Source organism: Rhinoderma darwinii, chromosome 2 (genome assembly GCF_050947455.1).
Source record: "Rhinoderma darwinii isolate aRhiDar2 chromosome 2, aRhiDar2.hap1, whole genome shotgun sequence".
Taxonomy (NCBI): Eukaryota; Metazoa; Chordata; class Amphibia; order Anura; family Rhinodermatidae; genus Rhinoderma; species Rhinoderma darwinii.
Window position 1 is genome coordinate 129,385,371 of NC_134688.1, and position 23,089 is coordinate 129,408,459.

Consider the following 23,089-nt stretch of genomic DNA (forward strand, 5'->3'; position numbering starts at 1 on the left):
CTACCGCAGGAGCTGGTCACAGCAGGGACAGTAGATGGCTTTAAAAAAGGGTTAGATAATTTCCTAGAACAAAAAAATATTAGCTCCTATGTGTAGAAATTTTTCCTTCCCTTTTCCCTTCCCTTGGTTGAACTTGATGGACATGTGTCTTTTTTCCGCCGTACTAACTATGTAACTATGTAACTATGTACTGCCCGGCCGCGACTTCCGGTCCACAGGAAAATGGCGCCGGACGGCGCGCATTTCAAATCGGACTGTGTGGGAGCGGCGCATGCGCCGCTCCCACACACGGCGTACACCATAGTGGATGGAACGGGCCCCGTTCGCAGTCCCTATGGGACTGGAGCTGCCGTATTCCATGTCTGTATGTATCGTTAATCGACACATACAGAAATGGAAAAAAAAAATGGCAGCCCCCATAGGGAAGAAAAAGTGTAAAAATAGAAAAAAGTAACACACAAACACACAAATAAATATAAACGTTTTTAATAAAACCCTAACATAAAACTGATATAAAAAAAAAATGTTGGTGACACTGTTCCTTTAACTGTATGGGACCTTCTCTGCTCTATGTATACACCTGATAACATAAGATAAGGTCATGTACTGTGTTGATGGGTATCCACCTCAAGAATCAACAACATATGTCAAAACACAAAGGTGTGAAGCGTTGGATGGGAATAGCACTTGCGGCCTATAAAATGCTGCGGTAATAAGGCAGAAGAGAGAATCTTGGCCGAGGTTTTATAGCATGACTGTTATTCAAGAAAACACCAATGTGCAGCTGGAAACACTTTCCCAGGTTAATACATCTGCTATCTTATTGCCACACTGACATCAAGTTCTCAAGTGAGGCGTTAAATTTGTCACGTTACCTGGTAATATAGATACTCTCACTGGTAAAACTCAGGAGGTCTCACAAAAAGACAACAAGAAACATCTTTATCTTTATTTCTGCCCATTTTCTCATTGAATGTTTCATTTTCTCACAGACTTCTCTGTAAAATAATAAACACTAGAACATATATATAGCTGCAGCAAAGATAACGCCTGTAAAATCAAGGTTGTGCACTTAGTAACAATTGTGTGTATATTTTCTTTTTTCAGCTCTGCAACAATCCCACAGACTTCCGCTACGTAACAAATGTAATATTTTGGCTGAAAGGGAAATGCAAGCCTTGATGAATCATCAAGTGTATCTTAAAGGGAACCCGTCACCAGCATTTCACCTATTAAACCAGCAATACCTGGGGGTAGTGGGTGAAAAATCATTTCTATATAATCTATAATTGTCGTCTTAGTCGGCTCTGTAGCTTTAATATTCCGTTTTTTAGTGTTCCCACACCATATTCTAATGAGCATAAAAGAGTCATATCTTCGTTTGAAGAGTCATATCTTCATTCCTCCCACGCTTGTGCGTTGATGTTCCCTTCTGGTGTGTGCACACAAAGGGACACCGGATTATTACGATAAAAGGCGCAAAATGTTTGCAGACCGTTATTTACAGTCAGAGGAGGGGATAACGGCAATGAACTCTTGATAGCAGCGGCCAGCGAGGGATAAGTAAAGTTCAATAGGTGAAATGCCGGTGACAGGTTCCCTTTAAAGAGCCTCAGAAAATAGAATGCATGCAATTATACATGAGCCTAAACATAACCATTGCATTTCCTTTTTAACAGTTTATGCTACAACCCTCTTTTAAAATGTATTATATACTTTTAATGCAAATTTATAAAAAAACAAAACAAAAAAAACAACATATCACATTTACGTAAGTATTCAGACTCTTTACTCAGTACTTTGTTGAGGCACCCTTTGCAGCAAAAATAGCTTCAGGTCTTCTTGGGTATGAGGCTACAAGTTTGACACATCTGTATTTGGGGATTAACTCCCAATTATTCTCTGGCACACCCCTTAAGCTCTGTCAGGTTGGATTGGGAGCGGTGGGCACAGCTATTTTCAGGTCTCTCCAGAGATGTTCAATCTTGAGTCAAATCCAGGTTCCGATTGGGGCACTCAAGGTCATTCACGGACTTGCCCCACAGCCATTGTCTGGACTGTGTTCTTAGGGCCATTGCCTTACTGGACGGTGGATTTTTCACCCGTCTGAGATCCAGAGCTCTCTAGAACGTTTTTTTTTTCTTATTAAGGATCTCTCTGTACTTTGTGCTCTTAAACTTTCTCTCAATCCCGACGAGTCTCTCTGTTCCAGCAGCTGAGAGACTTCACCACAGCTTGATGCCACCACCTCTATGCTTAATTGTAAGGATGATACAGGCCAAAAATGCTTGGCATTTAGGCAAAAAAGTTCAATCTTAGTTTCATCAGATCAGAGAAGTCCTTCAAGTGCCTTTTCACAATCTCCTAGCAGGCTATCATGTGGCAAGCTTCTGTCTGGCTCTGAATGACTTGTCCTTATAGAAGGTTTTCCCATCTCCACAATGAGCTCTGTCAGATTGACTATTAGGTTCTTTGTCACAGGTATCAATGTTACAGGCCCAGATGTAAAAAGATTATTAGAAAGATCTCTATACTGTCCAATTATATATTTGTATATTGTTATTAGATCGCCCCTAAGATGTCTTTTTTTTCTAAATGAATAACCCCAAGTTTGATAACCTTTCTTGGTACTGCAATAAACCTATTCCCTTAATTACCTTGGTCGCCCCTCTTTGCACCCGTTCTAGTTCAGTAAAGTAATTTTCTTCTTTAAATGAAATGTATAGACCCTGAAAATCACATCATGGAACAGGCTGGTAGCACCTTTTGAGCACAGCATCATGTGGACCCACTCTAGTAAAAATTTAATGTTTTGATGGTGGTTTGAAGTCATGACACATTGGCCTACATTTATCATGCAGTTAGGCCAGGTTGACGTAAACTGACAAAAAAAATCACAAGTCTCTTTGAAGCTGGGCCTAATGGAGAAATGTAATTGATGGGTTAGAATGCAGTTTACGGATGTTAAACTTTTTTAGATGCCAGACCTGTTGCAGGCGGCAATAGTTTGCATGAAAGGTGTCTGGGGTTCATGATAATTTACCTTTGAACTATACTATACAGTAATTCCCATCCTTATTACCATGGGGAAACCCTTAAGAATTGTTTCCACTCCTGGGGAACCCCTATTTACATTTCTACCCTAAAGAAGTTTGGTGCAGTGGTGTGTAAAGCATTCTATAATCTATATTCTGGCCAAGATTTGTTGACTGATTTGCTTGTCTGCATGCTAAGCATCTTTGAGCAGGCTGAAATAGATTATAAGTGCCCCATAATGTGATCAGCGCTGTAATGTAGATAACAGTGGTTTTTATTTTGAAAAACTATAATTTTTGAGCAAGTTATAAACAATTTTAGATTTATGCCAATTAGTTTCTTAATAGACAACTGGGCGTGTTTTTACTTTTTACCAACTGGGCGTTGTACAGAGGAGTGTATGACGCTGACCAATCAGTGACCAATCAGCATCATACACTTCTCTTGTTCCAGCCCAGCTTCTTTCACTGCACAATCACACTGTAACAATGGGCTGGAACAATGGGCTGGAACAATGGGCTAGAACAATGAGAAGTGTATGACCCTGATTGTTACAAAATTAGAAGATATATAAGTAAAAAAATCTATACATTGCAGTAAACATGTCGTCATTAGGGCTTACTCAGACGAACGTATAACAGGTCCGTGCAACGCGCGTGATTTTCACGCGCCTCGCACGGACCTGTGTTAGTCTATGGGGCCGTGCAGACTGTCCGTGAGTTTCACACAGGGTGTGTCCGCTGCGTAAAACTCACGACATGTCCTACAATTGTGCGTTGTTCGCGCATTACTGACTTCAATGGGTGCGTGAAAATCGCGCACAGCACACGGAAGCACTTCCATGTGACGCGCGTGATTCGCGCAACAGCAGTAAAAAGTATGAATGAAAACAGAAAAGCACCACGTGATTTTCCGTTTACAAACATACAGTGTCATAATGATGGTGGCTGCGCCAAAATCACGCAGCCACGCATCATACGCGGCTGACACAGGGAGCTGTTAAGTACCTTTTGCGCGCACAAAACGCACACGCTCGTGTAAATCCGGCCTTATAAGTGTGTTCAGATTAATATACAAAATTAGACAACATGTGAGGACGACAAAAGGCATGTCAAGGGAACAGAAAATCACAATCTATGGACCCATCAGTTGATGACCGCACCAACCTTAAAGTCAACATTAAGCCCCTGTGGATATAGGGAATCCAATCTGTAGATCCACACAAGCTCCCTACGTTTGAGTCTAGAGACCCTATCTCCACCCCTCCGATGTATGGTTATGGTCAATGATCCAAAATCTCAGATCGCTGACCACATGTTCCGCAGAGACAAAGTGTGCTGAAACCGGGAGATATGCCAATATGTTCATGGCGGCCCTCGAGGAACGCCACGTCTATCTGTCCCACCACTTCAGTCTTGTACTGAGGTGGTAGCAATACATGGACGATGTGTTCGTTATCTGGACTGGAACTATGTTATAGCTTGAGGATTTTTTTGGGTTTCTTAACTCCATCGATGAAGATATCAAATTCACGATGGAGTCTTCGATTACATGTTTACAATTCTTGGATTCCCTTGTATATAGGGTTGGTGACAAATTAGTTACTGATCTCTACCATAAGGCCACTGATCGCAACAGTTTGTTGCGATATGATAGTCAATATCCTCGCCGGACGGGGGAGTCTTTACCTCTTAGCCAAATGTTAAGAGTCAAACGTATAGTAGCAGAACCTCAACATCTCACACTATGTTTAGACGACATGAGCAATAAATTCGCTCAGCGTATATACCCACTAGCCCTCCTACAGAAACAGAGAGACAAGGTGGAAACCATCGCAAGAGAACAGTTACTGACATCACATATTAAAGTATCTTCGAATAGAGTAGCGTTTGTTTCCATGTATTCGGACATCAGCCATAGGATTTCGAATATCATACGCCAAGAGTGGCACATTCTTAGGAATTTGTCTGCTGTTGTTCCTGATTTTGGTAGCCCCCCGATGATGGCCTTTAGGTGTCCAAAAAATGTAAGGGACCAACTTGTACATGCAGACGTGGGATCTTTACATACAAACCGCGAGTTAACTCTGGCCCCCCAAAAATGGGATGTTCCCCATGTTTGAATTGCATTAATTGCAACAACATGGAAAAATGCAATACGTTTGTACATCTGAAAAATGGCAAGGTCTTTCATATAAAACATTTTTTGACTAGTCAATAGCGACCGCAGCATTTAAATTGTTAGAAAGAGGGGGGCGACCCCCTCTAACAGCTCATTGTGCCCCCGCAAAGCAAACGTGGAGTGGCGATGGTTGCTATGGCTGCCTGGGGTCCAAATGAAGGCCCCCAGGTCCGCCATCTTCGTGCTCCTATTAAGCCCTGCCTCCAGCAGGGCTTAATAGATGCCTGTCAGAATCACGATATACTGCAATACATTAGTATTGCAGTATATAGTGCAAGTGATCTAACGATCGCTGATTGAAGTCCCCTAGGGGGACTAATAAAAAAAGTAAAAATTAGTAAAATAAAGGGTTTCTTTATGTAAAAAAAATGTAAAAAATTAAAAGTTCAGAAAACCACCCCTTTCCCATTTTCCCCTTAGAGCATAGTAAAAAACAAAACAAAAAAAAAAACCCATAATTGGTATAGCCGCATCAGTAAAAGTCTGAACTATACAATATATCATTATTTAAAGGGAAGGGGTCATGAAATGTATTTATTTTTTATCATATTGCTTTTAATATTATATTAACATAAATTGTATTTATTTGTGTACTCATGTTCTACTTTTTACTTTGTTCTTACTTTTACTTCTCTTTGGGAGCTGCCATTTTTTTTTCATCTCTGTATGTGTCGATTAATGACACATACAGAGATGGAATACGGTACATACAACCCCATAGTGAATGCGAACGGGAGCCGTTCCATTCTCTGAAGCGTACGCCGTTTGTGTGGGAACGACGCATGCGCCGCTCCCACACATACCAAAACGAAGCTCGTTTGAAAGCCACTGCCTGACTGTAAGATGACGAATTCCAGCCATATGTTCAAGGAAGCGAAGACGCAAGAAATAGGAGCGGAGGCGGCGGCGGCAGGAGGTCATTTATGTTCGTGTATGTAATGTGTGTATTATGTTCGTGTTATACTGTCTGCTGAGCACTGTATCTAATCTTCCTACACTGTGCAGTGTAGGAGGTTTGAAGATTCAAACCCCTCCTTTCCCTGCACTAGCCAGAAGAAGGGAGGGGGGATTGTGTGAGGACACTAGAGAGAGTGTGTCTACCCCAAATTTGCAGCATAAAGCAATGAGGTTGCTTTACCACATTGACAATGCTGCAATATTGGAAACTGCTCCCTCTAGTGGCCAGCACATGGAAATGTTATAAATTAGAATCTAATTTATAATATTTCCTGAATGGTGAAAAAATTAAAAATATTAAAACAATGTGTAATCAATTTCTAGCGACATATTCCCTTTAACCCGCACGGTGAACGCCGTAAAAAAATAAAAAAATAATTGTAAACGCCAGTATCTCTATTTTTTGGTCACCTCATCTCACACAAAAAATTAAATAAGAAGTGATCAAAACGTCGCGTGTACACCAAAATTGTATCATTTAAAACTACAGCTTATCCCGCAAAAAATAAGCCCTCATACCCCTTAATCGAAGGAAAAATAAAAAAGTTATGGCTCTCGGAATTTGGCGACACAAAATAAATTTTATTTTTACACTTAGGTTTTTACTTGTAAAAGTAGTAAAATATAGAAAAAACTATATATATATTTGGTATCGACGTAATCATATTGACCCACAGAATAAAGTTAACATGTTGTTCTAATTAAAGAGTGAATTCCGTAAAAACTAAGCGCTGTTTTTTTCATTTTCTACCCCACAAATAATTTTTTTCCCGTTTCCTAGTACATTATATGGCACAATAAATGGTGCTACGAAAAATTACAACTCGTCCCGCAAATTCAAGCCATCATAGGACTATATATCGACGAAAAAATAAAAAAGTTATGGCTTTTGGAAGGTGGGGAGGAAAAAACGAAAATGAAAATCTAAAAAAGGGATGGAGTTAAAGGACAGAGTTCCTTCTTCAAATTATTTCAATACACATGTAAATAGAGTTTGGAAGCCATTGGATACAGTTTTAAAACAAAATCACTGACAATTATAGACTGTGAGTCATACGCAGGGCTGGTTGCCTTAGTAAAAATGTACATCACAATATACAATGTCTGGTGTCACTGAAGCACACCATTAACCATGAATGACCAGCAATAATTGCTGATGAGGTCATGGGAATTCCCTGGAAATCAGACGTACCGTTTGGGGTGCCTACTTATTAACCAGAGGGCCGTTTTCTCAATATCCAGAATGACCTTTTATGTGAGTCTCTTCTAGCTAGAAGTAAGCAATAACTTTTTGTTAAAGAAACATTTCAGTAAAAAAAAATAATAAATTGGCTCACATAGTATTTATATGTTCCTTAAGATGTTCAACTGCAACATGTGAATACAGAATGTATTGCGGCTCAGTAGAGGCATAAGGCCTCTACTGTACCTCCGTACGTCTCTGATTTCATATGGAGGCAAAAATAGGTTTATTCTATCGGATTCCACATAAAAATGGATGCATACTCCATCGGACTCAGTATGTCCACATTACTTCTAGGGTAGTCTCCAAACATATGGAGTCCAATTGGCAATGACGGGTAGTGCATGGATCCTGTACTGCTCTATAGTAAGGAGCACTATAGGCTTTGTGCACTGTGCATGACCGGTAATGTTTATATTGAAATGTTTTTTAGCTGCATTCTAATGACCTTTTCCAACACTGGTGTCAGTTATCCTGTACACACAACTATGTAACAACCGGGGGAAAATATCGAGAAGACGGTTGCTGTGGAGGCCCCTGGGCAATTGCCCTTTTTGACTTCAAATGGATGTCTGATGACTCCATGTAAATTCTGTATATTCATTACTACAAACGGGATCAGATACCTTCAGAGGAATGCAGGAAAAAACGTGCATCAAGTGAATGAAGCAGGGCTGCAATACCAGATGGAGCCCCTGGACACTAGTGGTGCTGTTTGTGGGGAAAAAGTAGACCCTTTTTTTCTAAGCCTGGACAACTCCTATAAGCCATAATTTGGAATAAATTCCATTCATTAGGTCTGAGAATTGAACTAGCTATACAGAAATTTATTTTCCGCACATCCATGCAGTATTTCAATATTTTTGGGGACACTGGTAGCATATACTGCGAGTAACAGAAAGCTATTAAGCGGTTTATGTATTCTTTCTTATGATAATGGCTTAAATGTTAGGAACAAATTTCCATTAGAAACAACTGTTTTAGTCCTATAAACGAAACAATACTTCATAACAATTGCGAATTGTTAGTCGTCAAGCTAATGCCACATTCTTCAGTAGATGAGGACCTTCTTTTTGGTGATAGACTAGACTAGACTCATTTACAGGACACAGTTTAGGAGACATTGATAAATGGCAGCAATGTGCTGCTTTTTATACGCTAATTTAAGCTTGCGTTTATAGTGTATGAACTACTTAGTTAACAGTTGTTAACAAGTTATTTAGGAAAACAAATAGTTTTGTTCTAGTGACAGAGACCACAATAGTGCCAGTGCTTACACTTGGCTGAAAGACTGCAGACACAGGGCCGAATGTCTTCACTGCAGACAGGGAGGTGGTATAACTGCCAACACCAAGCAAGGAACATTTATAGAATGGGCAGTATTCACACACTGCGGACTCTTTCTGCTGCCATGATGAATTCATGGCAAAATCAGCATGTGTAACATTGCATGGGGTAAAAATCCACTGTAAAAAATCTGCGACAAATCCACAGCAGAACTGACAATGATTTGAAAATCCGCAACAAACCCTCAATTGCTCCTGGAATAAATCTGCTACATGTGGATGGGGATTTTTATAAAGAAGAAGGCCATACTCACTGATACAAGGGCGGGTCAGAACACCAGGATGCAGACAATGCACCGTAGGCTGGGATCACACTGTGCGTTTTTGTTGCGTTTTTAACATGCGATTTTTTTTCTTTTGTTTGATGAGCTCCTATTGAGAGACATGGGCGTTTATGTACCAAAACAAAAGTTGAAAACACAATGCAAATTCACAGTGTGAACCCAGCCTTATAGAAACGTTATCTGTGTGCAATTATAACGCTAAGCAGCCACCCCCTCATGGATGATAGGTGTGAGAGTCGGTACATCAGTATTTTGCACCTGTGCAACCTCCATCATATAGCATTGTAGATTGTATCCTGCTGGGAACTGGGGTTTTAACCTGCTTTTGTATCAGTAAGGGCCCATTCACACGAACGTGAATCTCGTCCATGTGCTGTGCACGGAAATCATGCACAGCACACGGACCCATTGATTTCAATGGGTCCGTTCACATATGCAGGAGTTTTCGTGCAGCGAGAGTTCGCTGCGTGAAACTCACTGCATGTCCTATACTGGTGCGTTTTCACGCACCTACGCAACCATTGTAGTCAATGGGTGCGTGAAAACCATGCACAGCACACGGATGCACATCCGTGTTCTGTGCGTGATTTACGCATCAATTCCATTAAAAAAAATGTGCTTTGCAAGTGCGTGAAAAACGCATGCCACTCTCAAAGCACAGATGCAATAATGCAAAGCACACGGACAAGATTTAAATCTGTCACGCTCGTGTGAATATAGCCTAAGGCTCTGTTCATACAGAGGATTTTTCCTGAGGAAAAATCTGACGTGGTTGCGGCCGAGATTCCGCTGCAGAAATCAGAGGCTGACCCTTGGATTTCTGCCACGGTTTTGCGGTAAAACTGATGCGTTTCTACACACTTATTAGCCGCAATCAATGGGGTTATAATTTGCATGTGGCTACCTGACACTGTTTTCAGGTGGAATACACTGCGAAAAATGCATCAAAAACTTTCCCATTGAAAATAAGTGGAATTCACACCGATAGGTAAAACATATTGGAGTCAGCGTGAATTTTTCCGCCGTGTGAACATACCTCATGCATGGCCTTTTTCTGTGATTTTAAATGAACACTAACTTTCACACAATATATGCTAATCTAATAGTATACCTGATATAGTAAAACTTTGTAATTTACTTACGGTTAAAATGTTGTCATTTTACCCACGCAAATTCTGTGTGAAATTACTGCCACTAGCTGCCCCTACTTCCTGTAATCTGCGGTCCACCCCTGATGTCAAGCAAAATCTGTCTATAGTTACAGAGCAGAGTAGACGGACTGCATATAACTCTTCACAGCCTGTCCTTAGAAGTCTTTGGAGAGGGGAGGGGGAGCAGGAGGTGGGAGCAGCGAGAGAGACCCCGACAGTGCAGCAATAGAACCCTATGGAGATGGGTGGGAGAGCAGGAGGAGGTAGCAGGGAGAGAGAAACACATGCTGCCTATCTAAATTTATGGAAAGGGGAGAGAAAGCAGAGGGAGTGGGACACACGGAGACATGCAGCAGCTGCCAGTAAGAGTTATGTCACCCAAGTGCTATAACTGTAGCTACACTGTTCATTATTGCTCTATAATTTCCTCCATGCTGCTGCACAGTATGCAGTGTATGGAGCCAGAAGCAGTTGGCTCCGTACATTGCATAGCGGCCGTGCTGCAGAACTGCAGCTCTGATCCTATTCACTTGAATAGGAGCAAAGCTGCAGTACTGCAGCTCGGCCGCTATTTCGTGACCAGAGCCAACTGCTTCCGGCATGGACATCTGATGCCTCAAGGCCACCGGAGCAGCTGATCAGTTCGGGGTCCAGGTGTCAGACCCCCACAGATCATATACTGATGACCTATCCAGTGGATAGGTCATCAGTTGTCCGGTAGTGGACAACTCCTTTAAGATTAGGATCTGACCATCAACATGCCAGACTAAATTGGCAGATCAGGGACATATGGGGGATTTACCAATAGATTTACCCCAATTTAAGGTGCGACTGTTTTACGGAAACATTTGCGACTATTTTACAGCACTCCTGCCACTGTATAAACACAAAGTAGGTGGGGCTTAGTGTAAAGGGCTGACTGTATGTGTGTGTATATATATATATATATATATATATATATATATATAAATATTTGACATGGTCTCTATACCCATATCTACCCACCGTGCTTTTTCTTTTTCTTATTTTGTGAAGGTTGTATGCTCCCTTTTACTTTTCTATACTTTGTTATATTTTTATTATGTTTTGTAATAAAGTTCATTTTTAATCTTTAAGTCAAAAGATTGTGTAGTTCCTCATTAGGTTTTCTTGGTTTTGTTTCACACGGACTAGTTATATTCATGTGTCATTTATTAGAAGATATATATAGACACACACCAACAGTGGGTCCCTGTGCAAGAACAGTATAAGCTTCTTGATTTTTAACCAACAAATTGATGGTACATATGGTATGTCCACTCCTAAACTTACCTGACAAAAATCCACTTGTGATGTCACATTAACTTACCTCAATTTAACACTTTTGTGATGTCACAGCGGCTTACCTGGCAGAAACCCACTTGTGATGTCAAAGCAGTATACCAGAGTTAAACCAACTTGTGATGTCCCAGCAGTATACCAGAGTTACACCCACTTGTGATGTCCCAGCAGTATACCAGAGTTACACCCACTTGTGATGTCCCAGCAGTATACCAGAGTTAAACCCACTTGTGATGTCCCAGCAGTATACCAGAGTTACACCCACTTGTGATGTCCCAGCAGTATACCAGAGTTAAACCCACTTGTGATGTCACAGCAGTGTTAAACCCACTTGTGATGTCACAGCAGTATACCAGAGTTAGGCCTTATTCACACGAACGTGTGCGTTTTGCGTGCGCAAAAACCACAGCGTTTTTTGTGCGTTGCAGTTGCGTGTGTCATCAGTATGTGGTGCGTGGCTGCGTGAATTTCACGCATACGGCATCGCTATGACACTCTGTTTTTATGTAAATAAACAGAAATGAAGGAGGTGGTTTAATTTGTCTCTTCATTTCTTTAACAACTGTTGCACGAATCACGCGCAGCAAACGGAAGTGCGTATGTGTGCCGCGCGTGATTTTCACGCACCCATTGACTTCAATGGGAGCGTGATGCCCGAAAAACGCCCAAGTATAGGACATGTCGTGAGTTTTACGCAGCGGACACACGCTGCGTGGAAAATCACGGACTGTCTGAACGGCCCCATTGAGTTACATAGGGCCGTGCGACGCGTGTGATTTTCACGCGCGCATCACGGCCATGAACTACGTTCATGTGAATAAGGCCTTAAACCCACTTGTGATGTCACAGCAGTATACCAGAGTTAAACCCACTTGTGATGTCCCAGCATCTTAGCTGATAAAAATATACTTGTGATGTCATTGCAGCGTTCCTGACACAAATACAGTAGTGAGGTCACAGCAGTTTACCTGACTAAAATCTGCTTGTGATGTCACAGCAACTTACCTGATGGAAACATAATTGTGATGTCACAGCAGCTTACATGTCAGAAATACAGTTTGTGATCTCACAGTAGTTCACCTAGCAGAAATACAGTTCGATGTCACAGCTGGGTACCTGAGTAAAAACCCCTTATGATGTCACAGCAACCTACCTCATGCAAACCCACTTGTGATGTCACAGCAATTTACCTGATGGAAACATACTTGGGATGTCACAGCTGTGTACCTAATGGAAAACACTTATGATGTCACAGCAGTTCAACTGTCAGTAACACACTTGTGATATCAGTTATATAACCAAGTGTAGACACCAATAACAGAGAAATGTAAATGGGCTCCTTGATTTACAACTGCTGAAAATAATCCCTCACCTCTGTACCAAACCACTAGTAATTGTAAAACATAAACAGGAAAGAGTGTAGCCCATTTTTTCTGACGCTGTCAGACACTCCTGGAACCGTTTATCTCAGGATACACAATAGGTTTGAATGGGTTGAAGTCCAACCCGTCTGGTAGTCACCACAGACATGAGATTATCAGCAGGATTTGTTAGCAAAAATCTATATCCATGGTGGGACATTTCCATTACTGAAGCACAATGATTAAACCGAGGAGTTGCTGCAGCCAACAGAAATACAACTGCTGTTTATGACGCCTGTATTCTGTTAATGAAGAGCACTGGGGGGGGGGGGTGTTGCACCCCCTACGACAAACATTTCATCTAACTCTCTGCTGTCTCCACTGCACCAACATGATTCAGATTTGTGGTGGAAATAAGACAACTCTGGAAAGTCATCACTTAAAGAGGACCTGTGTTTCCAATTTAAAAAAAATATTCTGGAGCATCTCTTCTTAGAACTCTGCGTTGTGCCGTTCCTCTGTTATTCCTCTTAGAAATGTTTAAATAAATTGACAACTGGGTGCTACCATTCTCCTTGTCAAAGTGGCATAGCCCTATACAGTCTGAGACTTTGAGAACTGATTGATCTTTGTCAGTCTGTGCAGGGACACCCCCAACTAGGAGGAATAAAGGACTGACAGAGGAACGACACAATGCAGAGTTCTAAGAAAATGTGCTCCAGAATTGTTATTTTGTGGGGAATACAATTATTTACGAAAACAGAATTAAATGAATGTAGCAACTTGTTACATTTAAAGGATATGTAAACCTTTAAAATCATTCTATTTCCAACAAACCAATGTATTATGTGATATTAAGTAACTTTTAAAATATTTTTTATTAACCCCTTCCCTCCGCAGTCATTTTATTCATTTCCTCCCCACCTTCCAAAAGCCATAACTTTTTTTTTCTGTCGATATAGCCATATGATGGCTTGATTTTTGCCGGACGAGTTATAGTTTTTTATGGCACTATTTATTGTACGATATAATGTACTAGGAGGTTAGGAACACACTAGGCATAAACACTGAGGATTTTCCACAACAGATTTCATTACGAAAAATCCACAGCGTATTACAGTAGCAACAGTGTGGATGAGATTTGAACAAATCTCATCCACACACAGCGGAAAAAATCTGCTGAAAAACTGTTCATAAATTGACCTGCGGTGCGTTTTTTTTAGGCCGCAGCATTTCAGTTTATGCTGCGGAATCGCTGCTCTTCTATGTGTTGCGAGCTGTTTGGCTGGGTTCACACGACCTATTTTCAGACGTAAACGAGGCGTATTATGCCTCGTTTTACGTCTGAAAATAGGGCTACAATACGTCTGCAAACATCTGCCCATTCATTTGAATGGGTTTGCCGACGTACTGTGCAGACAATCTGTCATTTACGCGTCGTCGTTTGACAGCTGTCAAACGACGAAGCGTAAAAATACAGCCTCGTCAAAAAAAGTGCAGGGCACTTCTTTCAGACGTAATTTGAGCCGTTCTTCATTGAACTCAATGAAGCACAGCTCAAAATTTACGGCTGTCAGACAAGCCTCGCAAAATGCGAGGGGGAGCAATTACGTCTGAAACGAGGCAGCTGTTTTCTCCTGAAAACAGTGTCATTTCAGACGTAAAAGCCTGCTACCGTGTGCACATACCCTTTCTATTGGTACAATTTTGGGGTACATGAGGCTTTTTGATCACCTTTTATTCCATTTTTTTGAGGTGACCAAAAAACAGAGTTCATTGGGCAATGTTATATTGTGACAGCTCTGACTTTTACGGACACGGCGATACCAGTTGTTATTTTTTTGACATTGCTTTTGGGGAAAATGGGAAAAGGTGTTTTTTTTTTTACTTTTTATGTATATAAATATATATATATATATATATATATATATATATATATATAGCGGATGTCGGGAAGGGGTTACATTTTTTTAGATACAGCTTCTTTGCACCCTTTATACATAGAAGCTGTTTCTAAAACATATATATATATATATATTCTAAGCTGTATACATAGGAGCGTTTTACGCCTCGAATTACGCCTGAAAATACGTCTCCATCACGCCTACAAACATCTGCCCATTGCTTGCAATGGGTTTTACGGTGTTCTGTTCCCACGAGGCTTAATTTTACATGTCGTTGTCATAATATGGCGCGTAAAATGACGGCTCGTCAAAAGAAGTGCAGGACTTTTCTTGGGACGTTTTTGGAGGCGTTTTTCATTGACTCCATTGAAAAACAGCTCCAAAATACGCCACGAAAAACGCGAATTGCTACAAAAACGTCTCAAAATCAGGAGCTGTTTTCGCTTGAAAACAACTCCGTATTTTCAGACGTTTTTAGTCTAGCGTGTGAACATACCCTAATAGGGATCAAACCTAAGTTCACAAACTTAGACGTGATCCATAACAGCTGAATCCTACTTGTCAGAGACATGCAAGACCAGTGCTCATCAGTCCCGCTGACCAGACAGATTTTACTTTGACAGCAAGATAAGGCCCAGTTCACACAGAGTTTTTTTACACGGAAACCGCGTCGGAAAATGCGCCAAAAAACGGCCGAAAATGACTCCCATTGATTTCAATGGGAGGCGGACTCGTTTTTTTCCCGCAAGAATTTTGAGGCAGAATTTTCTGCCTGCGAAAAACTCTGTGTGAACTCAGCCTAAGCCCTTATGCACATGACAGGGTTTCCTGGCCGTCACGTGGCTGCAGTAGGAACAATAGACCCCAAATGAGGCTATTCACACGACCAATTTTTTGCCCTATTTTCGGCTGTTCTCTCGGCCCCCATAGAAGTCTATGGGGCCGGGTAATACACGGCCATCACTTGAATGTGCTCCAAGTGATGGCCGTGTCTTCCATCGTTTGCTCTCTCTCCTTCTCCTCACAGTGCGAAGTGAATGTGAGGAGGAGGAGGAGGGTATTTTTTTTTTCCCAGTAGGAGCGGAATCCCCAATCCCCGGCCACAGCTTCGGCAATGCTGTGGCTGGGGATTGGGGATTCCGCTCCAGCAGAAGTCCCTGACTTTACTGTGTCCACATATTGACACAGTGACGTCATGGAGTTTTGAAGCGGAGCCCCCGGCGATGTGGCCGGGGATTCCGCTCCAGTTGAAGTCCCTGCCTTCACTGTCCATATATAGACACAGTGACATCAGGGACTTCTGAAGCGGAATCCCCAACGCTGTGGCAGGGGATTCCGATCTAGAAGAAGCCCCTCACTTCACTGTCCATATATGGACAGTGAAGTGAGGGACTTCTCCTGGAGCCGTCCCCTACAGGAAAGTAGGGGGAGGTGCCTTCTATGGGGGGTAACTATGTACAAGGGGTCTGTGTAGCACTACCTACAGGGGGCTGTGTGGCATTACCTACAGGGGGCGGTGTGGCATTGCTTACAGGGGGGCTGTGCAGCATTACCTTCAGGGGGCTTTGTGGCATTGCTTACAGGGGGGCTGTGTGGCATTACCTACAGGGGGCTGTGTGGCATTACCTACAGGGGGTTTGTGTGGCACTAACTACAAGGTGGTCTGTGTGGCATTACCTACAAGGGGTGCTGTGTGGCACTACCTACAGGGGGCTGTGGCAGTATCTACAGAGGGCAGTGTGTGGTATTATCTACGGAGGCAAGTGTGTGGCAAAAAAAATACAAATGAAATTCATCCGATTTTAAAATGGACAGGGAAAAAAACGGATGCAAAATGGGTCAAAAACGGCCGTTAAAAATGGCAACACGGCCCGGAACGGAATCGGAACGGATGCAATACGGATGCAAAACGGCAGGGAAAAATGTCCCAAAACATCCGGACCCTGTCGTGTGAATAAGGCCTAAGGCCTTATTTACATGAGCGTGTTAAACGTCCGTGTGATGGCCGTTGAAACAACGGCCGTCCCACGGACCATTGTAATTCAATGTGGCCGTTCACAGAGCCGTTATTTCAACGGACCCTGTGAACGTTCCGTGAGAAAATAGGACTCTCATTTATGGGAGATGCGAGACATAGCTTCCCGCAGCACAGAGCATGGATGCACCTCGGACGTGAAGAACTGCAGTTTTTCACGTCTGAGATGCGCAACGCTCGTGTAAATAATGGCTAAGACTGCAGGGAGCAGCAAGCACTTTCTTACCTTTCATTTCCCAGTTATGCCACATTACTTAAAGAGGCTCTGTCACCACATTATAAGTGGTCTATCTTGTACATAATGTGATCGGCGCTGTGATGTAGATTACAGCAGTGTTTTTTATTTAGAAAAACTATCATTTTTGACGGAGTTATGACCTATTTTAGCTTTATGCTAATGACATTCTTAATGGACAACTGGGCGTATTTTACCTTTTGACCAAGTGGGCGTAGTGGAGAGAAGTGTATGACGCTGACCAATCAGCGTCATACACTTCTCCCCATTCATTTACACACCACATAGTAATCTTACTAGATCACTATGTCCAGCCACATACACACACACTAACGTTACTCAAGTTTCCTGACAGTGAATATACATTACCTCCAGCCGGGACGTGATGTCTATTCAGAATTCTGACACTTCACTAACGTTTGTGTGAGACTTACAGCAAGGCAAGCATAATCTCGTTTTAAATAACAGATTACAGCGTAATCTCGCGAGATTACGCTTGTCTTGCTGTAAATCTCACACAAACGTTAGCGAAGTGTCAGGATTCTGAATAGACATCACGTCTTGACTGGAGGTAATGTATATTCACAGTCAGGACACTTGAGTAACGTAAATGTGTGTGTATGTGGCTGCACATAGTGATCTAGTGTAAATGAATGGGGAGAAGTGTATGACGCGGATTGGTCAGCGTCATACACTTCTCTCCACAACGCCCACTTGGTCAAAAAGTAAAATACGCCCACAAATAATTACGCGACACGTCCGTTTCTTTTATGTGGATGGGATTCGGCCACCGCTTTTATTTTTTCTCCACTTGTGGTAAAAACATAACTTACCGGCGGAGTCGTAATGCCCAAGCCGGTCTCCCAACAGAGTGAGATGCCCGTCGGCCCATAGACCACATTTTAACTAAGGAATCGCCAGTTGTGACAAAACAATACAAACCACAAAAACTCAAACAGACCTCTCGCAAAGAAAAAGGGGAGGGTGGGTGGGATAGCTTTTCTCTCACTGATTCAGGCAGAAAAGAGGCAGAATCTAGGGGAAGTTACCTTTTATACCCCTTAAAGAGGCTCTGTCACCAGATTAGAAGTGCCGTATCTCCTACATAATCTCATCGGTGCTGTAATGTAGATAACAACAGTGGTTTTTATTTTGAAAAACAATCAATTTTGAGCAAGTTATGCACAATTTTACAACTGGGCGTTGTAAAGAGAAGTGTATGATGCTGACGAAAGTGTCTTGAGTTTCTGTGGGACTTAACTCACACAGCACAGCGTAAGCACACAAGATCACGATGTGCTGTCATTCACAAAAACTATACCGAAGTGTCGGGAGTGTGAATAGACATCGCGTCCTGGCTGGAGGCAATGTCTATTCACTCTCAAGGCACTTCGGTAACGTTTTTTTTTTGTTTTTTTCATTTTTCAGATTTTCAAGTACAAAATAAAATAACAGATACATACAAATCAATATATACTAAGTAATTTCAGTATTGAACTAGTACGATTATTCAAAAGAACAGTATAAACAATGCAGCACACAAACGTAAATTGTTGTCTTGGCAGCATTAGAAAATTCAATATAAATTATCAGAAGTAAGTAGAAAATAATGAGGTAAGAATACCCAAATAATAAAAATAACATAAGTTAGAAAGAAATTAAGAATGAAAGAGAGAAAGAAGGGGTAAAAAAATAGTGAAGGAAACCAAAATGGGGGAAGCCATCCCAATACCAGATGTAAGTCACATCTATAATGTCACCGTACATGTCGGAGGACCAATACCGTTAATTTCGACCTAACCAAGTAGCTAAATGTGGGCCCGATTTAAAGGAACCATGCCTGCCATAGGAGAATAATTCGAGCGGCGTGATCTCCATCTTCCGCCAACAATGTTTCCATTCTATGTAGTAGATCCATCTACACAACCCATTATTTGATTGTGGGGGGCTCAGTGAACTTCCAATGCCTGGGGATGACAGTTCGAGCCGCCGTCAGGAAGTGTCGGAGTAATCCCCTTTTTATCCCCGGTAAAGGACCAGAAATCAGGGATAAGAGCGCAATCTGTGGAGTGGGCACCATGGGAGATCTCTCAACCAAGGCATAAATATCAAATACAGCTTTCCAGAAAGTCTGAAGGACCTTGCATGACCACCAGATCTGTAGAATCATTCCGATCTCCATGCCGCAACGCCAGCAAATATAAGACACATCAGGATACATTTTGTGTACGATCAGATGGCATCTATACTACCTAGTCAGAATCTTGAAATTCTTTTCCTGAGTATGACATGCCATAGGCATTTTATGTGTCAATACGATCCTAGTCCGCAGTCGTCAAACTAACCCCTAGTTCACGTTCCCAGGGACTAATATATGCAGGAGTTTGATCCGCCGAGGCTTCCAATAGGAGGGAGTATATTGTAGATATGACACGAACTGGAGCTGTAGATTGTAGCAATATGGATTCAAAAGTGGTATTTGTGGACAGTTGAAGCCCCCCTGATAGGGCAGATCGGAGGAATGCTGATAACTGAGCATATTAAAACCATGAAAGAGTCCTTCCAGGGCAGATCCCCTGTATCTCAGAAAAGGAGGGTTGACGTCCATCATCCGATAAGACCTGGCCTAATCGACTGTCGTCAGAGGAGGACCATACGAATAAATTAGTTTTGTGTACAGCTGGTGGAAAAAGCCCAGGTCTATGCGATAGGCCCTATCGAGCTATCCCAAAGAATGAGGACATGTTGGGTAAGTATTGGGAAAGTAGAAAGGCCGGTCTTTAATCCGGCAAAATCCAAGGTAAGGACCTAAGGGAAATTGCGGTAATGGTCCGTTCAATCGAGACCCATTGTTTGTTGGAGCTATTGTGAAACCAATCTACAATTCGCATAAGAATAGTGGCCTGATGGTATAAAAGGAGATCAGGAAATCCCGCTCCCCCCTTCAACTTTGCACAAGACAAAACTTTCTTGTTGAGGCGTGGCCTCATATTGCCCCAAACAAATCTACTTAAGGCCTCTTGAAAACTCTTAAAAAATGTCCCTGGAATAAGAACAGGAATTGCCTGGAACAGGAATAAGAAGCGTGGTACTAGATCCATTTTGATTACATTTATGCGACCGAACCAGGAAAGATGGCTGCGGTCAGAGGAGTGTAGGTTCTTAAGGGTACGTTGAAGTAGTGGGGGGACTAATCCCAGCACAGCGTGATCTCATGAGGTAACGCTGTGAATGACAGCACAAAATGTCCCACAAAAACTTTACCGAAGTGTCGGGAGTGGCGAATAGACATCGCGTCCTGGCGGGAGGCAATGTCTATTCACTCTCAAGACACTTCAGTAAAGTTAGTGTGGGTGTATGTGACAATACAGCGTGATTTCGTGAGATAACGCTGTCTTGCGAGTACTGCTAAAAATGAATGGAGAGAAATGTATGACGCAGATTGGTCAAAATGTAGTTTTTAAAAATAAAAAACACTGTTGTTATCTACATTACAGCGCCGATCAGATTATGTAGGAGATAGGGCACTTATAATGTGGTGATAGAGCCTCTTTAAGCACATGACCATTTAACCACTCCTATCCCTCTTAAGCCCTTTCTCACCTACAAGTGGCTTGCCTGCCTGATCATATTCCTACTTTCTAAAACCTGCCCCTGCCGTCAGATATTGCCACTCCTAAGCGGCCCGGCCCATTTCAAGCTTCTATGTATACAGGGTACATAGAAGCTCTATCTCTAAGGCCTCATGCACACGACCGTAAAAACTCCCGTTATTACGGGTCGTAGTCACGACCCGTAATAACGGGCTCATAGACTTCTATTGGCGACGGGTGCCTTCCCGTTTTCTCACGGGAAGGTGCCCGTGCCGTTGAAAAAGATAGAACATGTCCTATTTCAGGCCGTAATAACGGCACGGACAGTCCATAGAAGTCTATGGAGCTCTCGTAATGACGGGTGGCTACATGTGTGCACCCGTCATTACGGCAGCGTTGCTAAGCGACGTCAGTAAATAGTCACTGTCCAGGGAGCTGAAAGAGTTAACTGATCGGCAGTAACTCGTTCAGCACCCTGGACAGTGACTACCGATCAGTATAAACCTGTAAAAAATAAAAATAAAAGACTTTCATACTTACCGACAACTTCCTGCTTCCTCCAGTCCGGTCTCCCGCCCGTTGCCTTGGTGACGCGTCCCTCTCGACATCCGGCCCGACGTCCTGGATGACGTTTCAGGCCATGTGACCGCTGCAGCCAATCACAGGCTGCAGCGGTCACATGGACTGCCGCGTCATCCAGGGATGTCGGGCTGGATGTGAAGAGAGGGACGCGTCACCAAGACAACGGCCGGGTAAGTATGAATTTCTTTAACTTTTATTACAGAAAAGGCTGTCCCTTCTCTCTATCCTGCACTGATAGAGAGATGGGGCTGCCGATTAGTGCAGTGCTATTTTGCCGCCAAAAACGTGCCCGTAAATACGGGTGGAATACGGGTGACACCGGACCCATATTTACGGGCACGGGTTCGTAAATACTGGTGCAAAACGGGTGGAATACGTGTGACACCGGACCCGTATTTACGCCAGTATTTACGGGTGGGAAAAAATACGGTCGTGTGCATGAGGCCTAAAAGTTTTTTTCTTAAATAAAATCGAATTTAAAAAGTTGCTTAAAATGACAATTTATTGTTTTTTGTTTTTGTTTTAAAAAGCGGAGTTCAAAGGTGTACATAGCCTTCAAGACCTCTCATCAGATGATTATACTGGAAAGTTTCCTAACTTTGTATTAGGAAATCAATTCTATTGAAATGTGAAAATTGAAGTTCCTCTTTGATACATGAGAAACTAAGCAACAGTTTTATTATGGTAGGCTTTCAAAAGTTCACTTAATTTATCATATGACGTGCCAGCGCTGGTGGCCACATGTCCTGTAGCTCAGTCCCACCACCCAGATTCTATTGTAGATGGGCAGTAGAGTGATTCCTACTGTTGTGCAGGCCAGCCAATAAGAATCGGCGCACTAGAAGCAGCTTCTTCTCATCAGCACATTAGAGGAATCTTCTAAGTCTTTATTCACACGACAGGGTCCGAGTGTCAACCGATAAAAACGTCCGTTTTGGGACGTTTTTCCCGGCCGTTTTGCATCCGTTCCGGGCCGTGCTTCTGTTTTTAACGGACGTTTTTCTCCCTGTTCGTTTTTTTAAAATCGGATGAATTTAATTTGTACATTTTTTGCCACACACTTCTCTCTGTAGATAATGCCACACACTGCCCTCTGTAGATACTGCCACAGACGCCCTGTAGCTAGTGCCACACAGCCCCCCTGTATGTTGTGCCACATAGCTCCCCTGTAGGTAGTGCCACACAGCCCGCTGTAGGTAATGGCACACAGCCCCCTGTAAGCAATGCCACACAGCCCCCCTGTAGGTAATGCCACACAGCCCCAGTGTAGGTAATGCCACACAGTCCCCCTGTAGGTAACGCCACACAGCCCCCCTGTAGGTAGTGCTACACAGCCCCCTTGTACATAGTCACCTCACATAGATGGCACCCCCCCCCCACCTTCCTGTAGGGGACGGCTCCAGGAGAAGTCCCTCATTTCACTGTCCATATATGGACAATGAAGAGAGGGACTTCTCCTGGATCAGAATCACCGGCCACAGCGCTGGAGATTCCGCTTCAGAAGTCCCTGACATCACTGTGTCCATATATGGACAGTGAAGTCAGGGACTTCTCCTTGAGCGGAAACACCGGCCACATCGCCAGGGATTCCGCTGCAGAAGTCCCTGACGTCACTGTGTCCATATATGGACAGTGAAGTCAGGGACTTCTCCTGGAGCGGAATCCCCAATCCCCGGCAAGAGCATTGCCGAAGCTGTGGCTCCTACAGGGAGCAAAAAAAATACCCTCCTCCAACTCCTCACATGCACTTCATACTGTGAGGAGGAGGAGAGAGTGAGCGGCGGAATATATGGCCGTCACTTGGAGCACATTCAAGTGATGGCCGTGTATTAACCGGCCCCATTGACTTGTATGGGAGCTG